Here is a 12,185-nt window from a genome sequence, read left to right as displayed (position 1 = left end):
CGCGATCATCTCGTCGTCGTCCCACGTTGTCCTTCTGCACTCATCGCGTCGTCCTTCTGCGCTCATCTCGTCATCGTCCCACGTTGTCCTTCTGCGCTCATCTCGTCGTCGTCCCACGTTGTCCTTCTGAGCTCATCTCGTCGTCGTGCCACGTTGTCCTTCTGCGCTCATCTTGTCGTCGTCCCACGTTGTCCTTCTGCGATCATCTCGTCGTCGTCCAACGTTGTCCTTCTGCGATTATCTCGTCGGCCTTCTGCGCTCGTCTCGTCGTCGTCCCACGTTGTCCTTCTGCGATTATCTCGTCGTCCTTCTGCGCTCATCTAGTCGTCGTCCCACGTTGTCCTTCTGCGCTCATCTCGTCGTCGTCCCACGTTGTCCTTCTGCGATCATCTCGTCGTTGTCCCACGTTGTCCTTCTGCGCTCATCTCGTCGTCGTGCCACGTTGTCCTTCTGCGCTCATCTCATCGTCGTCCCACATTGTCTTTCCGCGCTCATTTCGTCGTCCTCCCACTTTGTCCTTCTGCGATTATCTCGTCGTCCTTCTGCGCTCATCTAGTCGTCGTCCCACGTTGTCCTTCTGCGCTCATCTCGTCGTCGTCCCACGTTGTCCTTCTGCGCTCATCTCGTCGTCGTCCCACGTTGTCCTTCTGCGCTCATCTCGTCGTCGTCCCACGCGATCATCTCGTCGTCGTCCCACATTGTCCTTCTGCGCTCATCTCGTCGTCGTCCCACGCGATCATCTCGTCGTCGTCCCATGTTGTCCTTCTGCGCTCATCTCGTCGTCCTTCTGCGCTCATCTCGTCATCGTCCCACGTTGTCCTTCTGCGCTCATCTCGTCGTCGTCCCACGTTGTCCTTCTGAGCTCATCTCGTCGTCGTGCCACGTTGTCCTTCTGCGCTCATCTTGTCGTCGTCCCACGTTGTCCTTCTGCGATCATCTCGTCGTCGTCCAACGTTGTCCTTCTGCGATTATCTCGTCGGCCTTCTGCGCTCGTCTCGTCGTCGTCCCACGTTGTCCTTCTGCGATTATCTCGTCGTCCTTCTGCGCTCATCTAGTCGTCGTCCCACGTTGTCCTTCTGCGCTCATCTCGTCGTCGTCCCACGTTGTCCTTCTGCGATCATCTCGTCGTTGTCCCACGTTGTCCTTCTGCGCTCATCTCGTCGTCGTGCCACGTTGTCCTTCTGCGCTCATCTCATCGTCGTCCCACATTGTCTTTCTGCGCTCATTTCGTCGTCCTCCCACGTTGTCCTTCTGCGATTATCTCGTCGTCCTTCTGCGCTCATCTAGTCGTCGTCCCACGTTGTCCTTCTGCGCTCATCTCGTCGTCGTCCCACGTTGTCCTTCTGCGATCATCTCGTCGTTGTCCCACGTTGTCCTTCTGCGCTCATCTCGTCGTCGTGCCACGTTGTCCTTCTGCGCTCATCTCATCGTCGTCCCACATTGTCTTTCTGCGCTCATTTCGTCGTCCTCCCACGTTGTCCTTCTGCGATCATCTCGTCGTCCTTCTGCGCTCATCTCGTCGTCGTGCCAAATTGTCCTTCAGCGCTCATCTCGTTGTCGTCCCACGTTGTCCTTCTGCGCTCATCTCGTCGTCGTCCCACGTTGTCTTTCTGCGCTCATCTCGTCGTCGTCCCACGTTGTCCTATTGCGATCATCTCGTCGTCGTCCCACGTTGTCCTTCTGCGCTCATCTCGTCGTCGTCCCACGTTGTCCTTCTGCGCTCATCTCGTCGTCGTCCCACGTTGTCCTTATGCGCTCATCTCGTCGTCGTCCCACGTTGTCCTTCTGCGATCATCTCGTCGTCGTCCCACGTTGTCCTTCTGCGCTCATCTCGTCGTCGTGCCACGTTGTCCTTCTGCGCTCATCTCGTCGTCGTCCCACGTTGTCCTTCTGCGATCATCTCGTCGTCGTCCCACGTTGTCCTTCTGCGATCATCTCGTCGTCCTTCTGCGCTCATCTCGTCGTCGTCCCACGTTGTCCTTCTGCGCTCATCTCGTCGTCATCCCACGTTGTCCTTCTGCGCTCATCTCGTTGTCGTCCCACGTTGTCCTTCTGTGCTCATCTCGTCGTCGTCCCACGTTGTCCTTCTGCGCTCATCTCGTCGTCGTCCCACGTTGTCCTTCTGCGCTCATCTCGTCGTCGTCCCACGTTGTCCTTCTGCGCTCATCTCGTCGTCGTCCCACGCGATCATCTCGTCGTCGTCCCACGTTGTCCTTCTGCGCTCATCTCGTCGTCCTTCTGCGCTCATCTCGTCGTCGTCCCACGTTGTCCTTCTGCGCTCATCTCGTCGTCGTCCCACGTTGTCCTTCTGAGCTCATCTCGTCGTCGTACCACGTTGTCCTTCTGCGGTCATCTCGTCGTCGTGCCACGTTGTCCTTCTGCGCTCATCTCGTCGTCGTCCCACGTTGTCCTTCTGCGATCATTTCGTCGTAGTCCCACGTTGTCCTTCTGCGATCATCTCGTCGTCCTTCTGCGCTCATCTCTTCGTCGTCCCACGTTGTCCTTCTGCGCTCATCTCGTCGTCGTCCCACGTTGTCCTTCTGCGCTCATCTCGTCGTCGTCCCACGTTGTCCTTCTGTGATCATCTCGTCGTCGTCCCACGTTGTCCTTCTGCGCTCATCTCGTCGTCGTGCCACGTTGTCCTTCTGCGCTCATCTCGTCGTCGTCCCACGTTGTCCTTCTGCGATCATCTCGTCGTCGTCCCACGTTGTCCTTCTGCGATCATCTCGTCGTCCTTCTGCGCTCATCTCGTCGTCGTGCCACATTGTCCTTCAGCGCTCATCTCGTTGTCGTCCCACGTTGTCCTTCTGCGCTCATCTCGTCGTCGTCCCACGTTGTCTTTCTGCGCTCATCTCGTCGTCGTCCCACGTTGTCCTACTGCGATCATCTCGTCGTCGTCCCACGTTGTCTTTCTGCGCTCATCTCGTCGTCGTCCCACGTTGTCCTACTGCGATCATCTCGTCGTCGTCCCACGTTGTCCTTCTGCGCTCATCTCGTCGTCGTCCCACGTTGTCCTTCTGCGCTCATCTCGTCGTCGTCCCACGTTGTCCTTCTGCGCTCATCTCGTCGTCGTGCCACGTTGTCCTTCTGCGCTCATCTCGTCGTCGTCCCACGTTGTCCTTCTGCGATCATCTCGTCGTCGTCCCACGTTGTCCTTCTGCGATCATCTCGTCGTCCTTCTGCGCTCATCTCGTCGTCGTGCCACATTGTCCTTCAGCGCTCATCTCGTTGTCGTCCCACGTTGTCCTTCTGCGCTCATCTCGTCGTCGTAACACGTTGTCCTTCTGCGCTCATCTCGTCGTCGTCCCACGTTGTCTTTCTGCGCTCATCTCGTCGTCGTCCCACGTTGTCCTTCTGCGCTCATCTCGTCGTCGTGCCACGTTGTCCTTCTGCGCTCATCTCGTCGTCGTCCCACGTTGTCCTTCTGCGATCATCTCGTCGTCGTCCCACGTTGTCCTTCTGCGCTCATCTCGTCGTCGTCCCACGTTGTCCTTCTGCGATTATCTCGTCGTCCTTCTACGCTCATCGCGTTGTCGTCCCACGTTGTCCTTCTACGCTCATCGCGTTGTCGTCCCACGTTGTCCTTCTGCGCTCATCTCGTCGTCGTCCCACGTTGTCCTTCTGCGCTCATCACATCGTTTTCCCACGTTGTCCTTCTGCGCTCATCTCGTCGTCGTCCCACGTTGTCCTTCTGCGCTCATCTCGTCGTCGTCCCACGTTTTCCTTCTGCGCTCATCTCGTCGTCGTCCCACGTTGTCCTTATGCGCTCATCTCATCGTCGTCCCACGTTGTCTTTCTGCGATCATCTCTTCGTCGTCCCACGTTGTCCTTCTGCGCTCATCTCGTTGTCGTCCCACGTTGTCCTTCTGCGCTCATCTCGTTGTCGTCCCACGTTGTCCTTCTGCGCTCATCTCGTCGTCGTCCCACGTTGTCCTTCTGCGCTCATCTCGTCGTCGTCCCACGTTTTCCTTCTGCGCTCATCTCGTCGTCGTCCCACGTTGTCCTTATGCGCTCATCTCATCGTCGTCCCACGTTGTCTTTCTGCGATCATCTCTTCGTCGTCCCACGTTGTCCTTCTGCGCTCATCTCGTTGTCGTCCCACGTTGTCCTTCTGCGCTCATCTCGTTGTCGTCCCACGTTGTCCTTCTGCGCTCATCTCGTCGTCGTCCCACGTTGTCCTTCTGCGCTCATCTCGTCGTCGTCCCACATTGTCCTTCTGCCCTCATCTCGTCGTCGTCCCACGTTGTCCTTCTGCGCTCATCTCGTCATTGTCCCACGTTGTCCTTCAGCGCTCATCTCGTCGTCGTCCCACGTTATCCTTCTGTGCTCATCTCGTCGTCCTTCTGCGCTCATCTCGTCGTCATCCCACGTTGTCCTTCTGCGCTCATCTCGTCGTCGTCCCACGTTTTCCTTCTGCGCTCATCTCGTCGTCGTCCCACGTTGTCCTTATGCGCTCATCTCATCGTCGTCCCACGTTGTCTTTCTGCGATCATCTCTTCGTCGTCCCACGTTGTCCTTCTGCGCTCATCTCGTTGTCGTCCCACGTTGTCCTTCTGCGCTCATCTCGTTGTCGTCCCACGTTGTCCTTCTGCGCTCATCTCGTCGTCGTCCCACGTTGTCCTTCTGCGCTCATCTCGTCGTCGTCCCACATTGTCCTTCTGCCCTCATCTCGTCGTCGTCCCACGTTGTCCTTCTGCGCTCATCTCGTCATTGTCCCACGTTGTCCTTCAGCGCTCATCTCGTCGTCGTCCCACGTTATCCTTCTGTGCTCATCTCGTCGTCCTTCTGCGCTCATCTCGTCGTCATCCCACGTTGTCCTTCTGCGCTCATCTCGTCGTCGTACCACGTTGTCCTTCTGCCCTCATCTCGTCGTCGTCCCACGTTGTCCTTCTGCACTCATCTCGTCATTGGCCCACGTTGTCCTTCTGCGCTCATCTCGTCGTCGTCCCACGTTATCCTTCTGTGCTCATCTCGTCGTCCTTCTGCGCTCATCTCGTCGTCATCCCACGTTGTCCTTCTGCGCTCATCTCGTCGTCGTCCCACGTTGTCTTTCTGCGCTCATCTCGTCGTCGTCCCACGTTGTCCTTCTGCGATCATCTCGTCGTCGTCCCACATTGTCCTTCTGCGCTCATCTCGTCGTCGTGCCACGTTGTCCTTCTGCGCTCATCTCGTCGTCGTGCCACGTTGTCCTTCTGCGCTCATCTCGTCGTCGTCCCACGTTGTCCTTCTGCGATCATCTCGTCGTCGTCCCACGTTGTCCTTCTGCGCTCATCTCGTCGTCGTCCCACGTTGTCCTTCTGCGATTATCTCGTCGTCCTTCTGCGCTCATCGCGTTGTCGTCCCACGTTGTCCTTCTGCGCTCATCTAGTCGTCGTCCCACGTTGTCCTTCTGCGCTCATCTCGTTGTTGTCCCACGTTGTCCTTCTGTGCTCATCTCGTCGTCGTCCCACGTTGTCCTTCTGCGCTCATCTCGTCGTCGTCCCACGTTGTCCTTCTGCGCTCATATCGTCGTCGTCCCACGTTGTCCTTCTGCGCTCATCTCGTCGTCGTGCCACGTTGTCCTTCTGCGCTCATCTCGTCGTCGTCCCACGTTGTCCTTCTGCGATCATCTCGTCGTCGTCCCACGTTGTCCTTCTGCGATCATCTCGTCGTCCTTCTGCGCTCATCTCGTCGTCGTGCCACATTGTCCTTCAGCGCTCATCTCGTTGTCGTCCCACGTTGTCCTTCTGCGCTCATCTCGTCGTCGTAACACGTTGTCCTTCTGCGCTCATCTCGTCGTCGTCCCACGTTGTCTTTCTGCGCTCATCTCGTCGTCGTCCCACGTTGTCCTTCTGCGCTCATCTCGTCGTCGTGCCACGTTGTCCTTCTGCGCTCATCTCGTCGTCGTCCCACGTTGTCCTTCTGCGATCATCTCGTCGTCGTCCCACGTTGTCCTTCTGCGCTCATCTCGTCGTCGTCCCACGTTGTCCTTCTGCGATTATCTCGTCGTCCTTCTACGCTCATCGCGTTGTCGTCCCACGTTGTCCTTCTACGCTCATCGCGTTGTCGTCCCACGTTGTCCTTCTGCGCTCATCTCGTCGTCGTCCCACGTTGTCCTTCTGCGCTCATCACATCGTTTTCCCACGTTGTCCTTCTGCGCTCATCTCGTCGTCGTCCCACGTTGTCCTTCTGCGCTCATCTCGTCGTCGTCCCACGTTTTCCTTCTGCGCTCATCTCGTCGTCGTCCCACGTTGTCCTTATGCGCTCATCTCATCGTCGTCCCACGTTGTCTTTCTGCGATCATCTCTTCGTCGTCCCACGTTGTCCTTCTGCGCTCATCTCGTTGTCGTCCCACGTTGTCCTTCTGCGCTCATCTCGTTGTCGTCCCACGTTGTCCTTCTGCGCTCATCTCGTCGTCGTCCCACGTTGTCCTTCTGCGCTCATCTCGTCGTCGTCCCACGTTTTCCTTCTGCGCTCATCTCGTCGTCGTCCCACGTTGTCCTTATGCGCTCATCTCATCGTCGTCCCACGTTGTCTTTCTGCGATCATCTCTTCGTCGTCCCACGTTGTCCTTCTGCGCTCATCTCGTTGTCGTCCCACGTTGTCCTTCTGCGCTCATCTCGTTGTCGTCCCACGTTGTCCTTCTGCGCTCATCTCGTCGTCGTCCCACGTTGTCCTTCTGCGCTCATCTCGTCGTCGTCCCACATTGTCCTTCTGCCCTCATCTCGTCGTCGTCCCACGTTGTCCTTCTGCGCTCATCTCGTCATTGTCCCACGTTGTCCTTCAGTGCTCATCTCGTCGTCGTCCCACGTTATCCTTCTGTGCTCATCTCGTCGTCCTTCTGCGCTCATCTCGTCGTCATCCCACGTTGTCCTTCTGCGCTCATCTCGTCGTCGTCCCACGTTGTCCTTCTGCCCTCATCTCGTCGTCGTCCCACGTTGTCCTTCTGCACTCATCTCGTCATTGGCCCACGTTGTCCTTCTGCGCTCATCTCGTCGTCGTCCCACGTTATCCTTCTGTGCTCATCTCGTCGTCCTTCTGCGCTCATCTCGTCGTCATCCCACGTTGTCCTTCTGCGCTCATCTCGTCGTCGTCCCACGTTGTCTTTCTGCGCTCATCTCGTCGTCGTCCCACGTTGTCCTTCTGCGATCATCTCGTCGTCGTCCCACATTGTCCTTCTGCGCTCATCTCGTCGTCGTGCCACGTTGTCCTTCTGCGCTCATCTCGTCGTCGTGCCACGTTGTCCTTCTGCGCTCATCTCGTCGTCGTCCCACGTTGTCCTTCTGCGATCATCTCGTCGTCGTCCCACGTTGTCCTTCTGCGCTCATCTCGTCGTCGTCCCACGTTGTCCTTCTGCGATTATCTCGTCGTCCTTCTGCGCTCATCGCGTTGTCGTCCCACGTTGTCCTTCTGCGCTCATCTAGTCGTCGTCCCACGTTGTCCTTCTGCGCTCATCTCGTTGTCGTCCCACGTTGTCCTTCTGTGCTCATCTCGTCGTCGTCCCACGTTAACCTTCTGCGCTCATCACATCGTCGTCCCACGTTGTCCTTCTGCGCTCATCTCGTCGTCGTCCCACGTTGTCCTTCTGCGCTCATCTCGTCGTCGTCCCACGTTTTCCTTCTGCGCTCATCTCGTCGTCGTCCCACGTTGTCCTTCTGCGCTCATCTCGTCGTCGTCCCACGCGATCATCTCGTCGTCGTCCCACGTCGTCCTTCTGCGCTCATCTCGTCGTCGTTCCACGTTGTCCTTCTGCGATCATCTCGTCGTCGTCCAACGTTGTCCTTCTGCGATTATCTCGTCGGCCTTCTGCGCTCGTCTCGTCGTCGTCCCACGTTGTCCTTCTGCGATTATATCGTCGTCCTTCTGCGCTCATCTAGTCGTCGTCCCACGTTGTCCTTCTGCGCTCATCTCGTCGTCGTCCCACGTTGTCCTTCTGCGATCATCTCGTCGTTGTCCCACGTTGTCCTTCTGCGCTCATCTCGTCGTCGTGCCACGTTGTCCTTCTGCGCTCATCTCGTCGTCGTCGTCCCACATTGTCTTTCTGCGCTCATCTCGTCGTCCTCCCACGTTGTCCTTCTGCGATCATCTCGTCGTCCTTCTGCGCTCATCTCGTCGTCGTGCCAAATTGTCCTTCAGCGCTCATCTCGTTGTCGTCCCACGATGTCCTTCTGCGCTCATCTCGTCGTCGTCCCACGTTGTCTTTCTGCGCTCATCTCGTCGTCGTCCCACGTTGTCCTATTGCGATCATCTCGTCGTCGTCCCACGTTGTCCTTCTGCGCTCATCTCGTCGTCGTCCCACGTTGTCCTTCTACGCTCATCTCGTCGTCGTCCCACGTTGTCCTTATGCGCTCATCTCGTCGTCGTCCCACATTGTCCTTCTGCGATCATCTCGTCGTCGTCCCACGTTGTCCTTCTGCGCTCATCTCGTCGTCGTGCCACGTTGTCCTTATGCGCTCATCTCGTCGTCGTCCCACGTTGTCTTTCTGCGATCATCTCGTCGTCGTCCCACGTTGTCCTTCTGCGATCATCTCGTCGTCCTTCTGCGCTCATCTCGTCGTCGTCCCACGTTAACCTTCTGCGCTCATCACATCGTCGTCCCACGTTGTCCTTCTGCGCTCTTCTCGTCGTCGTCCCACGTTGTCCTTCTGCGCTCATCTCGTCGTCGTCCCACGTTTTCCTTCTGCGCTCATCTCGTCGTCGTCCCACGTTGTCCTTCTGCGCTCATCTCGTCGTCGTCCCACGCGATCATCTCGTCGTCGTCCCACGTTGTCCTTCTGCGCTCATCTCGTCGTCCTTCTGCGCTCATCTCGTCGTCGTTCCACGTTGTCCTTCTGCGATCATCTCGTCGTCGTCCAACGTTGTCCTTCTGCGATTATCTCGTCGGCCTTCTGCGCTCGTCTCGTCGTCGTCCCACGTTGTCCTTCTGCGATTATATCGTCGTCCTTCTGCGCTCATCTAGTCGTCGTCCCACGTTGTCCTTCTGCGCTCATCTCGTCGTCGTCCCACGTTGTCCTTCTGCGATCATCTCGTCGTTGTCCCACGTTGTCCTTCTGCGCTCATCTCGTCGTCGTGCCACGTTGTCCTTCTGCGCTCATCTCGTCGTCGTCGTCCCACATTGTCTTTCTGCGCTCATCTCGTCGTCCTCCCACGTTGTCCTTCTGCGATCATCTCGTCGTCCTTCTGCGCTCATCTCGTCGTCGTGCCAAATTGTCCTTCAGCGCTCATCTCGTTGTCGTCCCACGTTGTCCTTCTGCGCTCATCTCGTCGTCGTCCCACGTTGTCTTTCTGCGCTCATCTCGTCGTCGTCCCAAGTTGTCCTATTGCGATCATCTCGTCGTCGTCCCACGTTGTCCTTCTGCGCTCATCTCGTCGTCGTCCCACGTTGTCCTTCTACGCTCATCTCGTCGTCGTCCCACGTTGTCCTTATGCGCTCATCTCGTCGTCGTCCCACATTGTCCTTCTGCGATCATCTCGTCGTCGTCCCACGTTGTCCTTCTGCGCTCATCTCGTCGTCGTGCCACGTTGTCCTTCTGCGCTCATCTCGTCATCGTCCCACGTTGTCTTTCTGCGATCATCTCGTCGTCGTCCCACGTTGTCCTTCTGCGATCATCTCGTCGTCCTTCTGCGCTCATCTCGTCGTCGTCCCACGTTGTCCTTCTGCGCTCATCTCGTCGTCGTCCCACGTTGTCCTTCTGCGCTCATCTCGTTGTCGTCCCACGTTGTCCTTCTGTGCTCATTTCGTCGTCGTCCCACGTTGTCCTTCTGCGCTCATCTCGTCGTCGTCCCACGTTGTCCTTCTGCGCTCATCTCGTCGTCGTCCCACGTTGTCCTTCTGCGCTCATCTCGTCGTCGTCCCACGCGATCATCTCGTCGTCGTCCCACGTTGTCCTTCTGCGCTCATCTCGTCGTCCTTCTGCGCTCATCTCGTCGTGGTCCCACGTTGTCCTTCTGCGATCATCTCGTCGTTGTCCCACGTTGTCCTTCTGCGCTCATCTCGTCGTCGTGCCACGTTGTCCTTCTGCGCTCATCTCGTCGTCGTCCCACATTGTCTTTCTGCGCTCATCTCGTCGTCCTCCCACGTTGTCCTTCTGCGATCATCTCGTCGTCCTTCTGCGCTCATCTCGTCGTCGTGCCAAATTGTCCTTCAGCGCTCATCTCGTTGTCGTCCCACGTTGTCCTTCTGCGCTCATCTCGTCGTCGTCCCACGTTGTCTTTCTGCGCTCATCTCGTCGTCGTCCCACGTTGTCCTATTGCGATCATCTCGTCGTCGTCCCATGTTGTCCTTCTGCGCTCATCTCGTCGTCGTCCCACGTTGTCCTTCTGCGCTCATCTCGTCGTCGTCCCACGTTGTCCTTATGCGCTCATCTCGTCGTCGTCCCACATTGTCCTTCTGCGATCATCTCGTCGTCGTCCCACGTTGTCCTTCTGCGCTCATCTCGTCGTCGTGCCACGTTGTCCTTCTGCGCTCATCTCGTCGTCGTCCCACGTTGTCTTTCTGCGATCATCTCGTCGTCGTCCCACGTTGTCCTTCTGCGATCATCTCGTCGTCCTTCTGCGCTCATCTCGTCGTCGTCCCACGTTGTCCTTCTGCGCTCATCTCGTCGTCGTCCCACGTTGTCCTTCTGCGCTCATCTCGTTGTCGTCCCACGTTGTCCTTCTGTGCTCATTTCGTCGTCGTCCCACGTTGTCCTTCTGCGCTCATCTCGTCGTCGTCCCACGTTGTCCTTCTGCGCTCATCTCGTCGTCGTCCCACGTTGTCCTTCTGCGCTCATCTCGTCGTCGTCCAACGCGATCATCTCGTCGTCGTCCCACGTTTTCCTTCTGCGCTCATCTCGTCGTCCTTCTGCGCTCATCTCGTCGTGGTCCCACGTTGTCCTTCTGCGCTCATCTCGTCGTCGTCCCACGTTGTCCTTCTGAGCTCATCTCGTCGTCGTACCACGTTGTCCTTCTGCGGTCATCTCGTCCTCGTGCCACGTTGTCCTTCTGCGCTCATCTCGTCGTCGTCCCACGTTGGGTTTCTGCGATCATTTCGTCGTCGTCCCACGTTGTCCTTCTGCGATCACCTCGTCGTCCTTCTGCGCTCATCTCTTCGTCGTCCCACGTTGTCCTTCTGCGCTCATCTCGTCGTCGTCCCACGTTGTCCTTCTGCGCTCATCTCGTCGTCGTCCCACGTTGTCCTTCTGTGATCATCTCGTCGTCGTCCCACGTTGTCCTTCTGCGCTCATCTCGTCGTCGTGCCACGTTGTCCTTCTGCGCTCATCTCGTCGTCGTCCCACGTTGTCCTTCTGCGATCATCTCGTCGTCGTCCCACGTTGTCCTTCTGCGATCATCTCGTCGTCCTTCTGCGCTCATCTCGTCGTCGTGCCACATTGTCCTTCAGCGCTCATCTCGTTGTCGTCCCACGTTGTCCTTCTGCGCTCATCTCGTCGTCGTCCCACGTTGTCTTTCTGCGCTCATCTCGTCGTCGTCCCACGTTGTCCTACTGCGATCATCTCGTCATCGTCCCACGTTGTCCTTCTGCGCTCATCTCGTCGTCGTCCCACGTTGTCCTTCTGCGCTCATCTCGTCGTCGTCCCACGTTGTCCTTATGCGCTCATCTCGTCGTCGTCCCACGTTGTCTTTCTGCGATCATCTCGTCGTCGTCCCACGTTGTCCTTCTGCGATCATCTCGTCGTCCTTCTGCGCTCATCTCGTCGTCGTCCCACGTTGTCCTTCTGCGCTCATCTCGTCGTCGTAACACGTTGTCCTTCTGCGCTCATCTCGTCGTCGTCCCACGTTGTCTTTCTGCGCTCATCTCGTCGTCGTCCCACGTTGTCCTTCTGCGATCATCTCGTCGTCGTCCCACGTTGTCCTTCTGCGCTCATCTCGTCGTCTTGCCACGTTGTCCTTCTGCGCTCATCTCGTCGTCGTCCCACGTTGTCCTTCTGCGATCATCTCGTCGTCTTCCCACGTTGTCCTTCTGCGCTCATCTCGTCGTCGTCCCACGTTGTCCTTCTGCGATTATCTCGTCGTCCTTCTACGCTCATCGCGTTGTCATCCCACATTGTCCTTCTACGCTCATCGCGTTGTCGTCCCACGTTGTCCTTCAGCGCTCATCTCGTCGTCGTCCCACTTTGTCCTTCTGCGCTCATCACATCGTTTTCCCACGTTGTCCTTCTGCGCTCATCTCGTCGTCGTCCCACGTTGTCCTTCTGCGCTCATCTCGT

Source organism: Coregonus lavaretus (assembly GCF_964263955.1).
Source record: "Coregonus lavaretus genome assembly, chromosome: 39".
Lineage (NCBI taxonomy): Eukaryota > Metazoa > Chordata > Actinopteri > Salmoniformes > Salmonidae > Coregonus > Coregonus lavaretus.
This window is presented reverse-complemented; position numbering follows the sequence as displayed.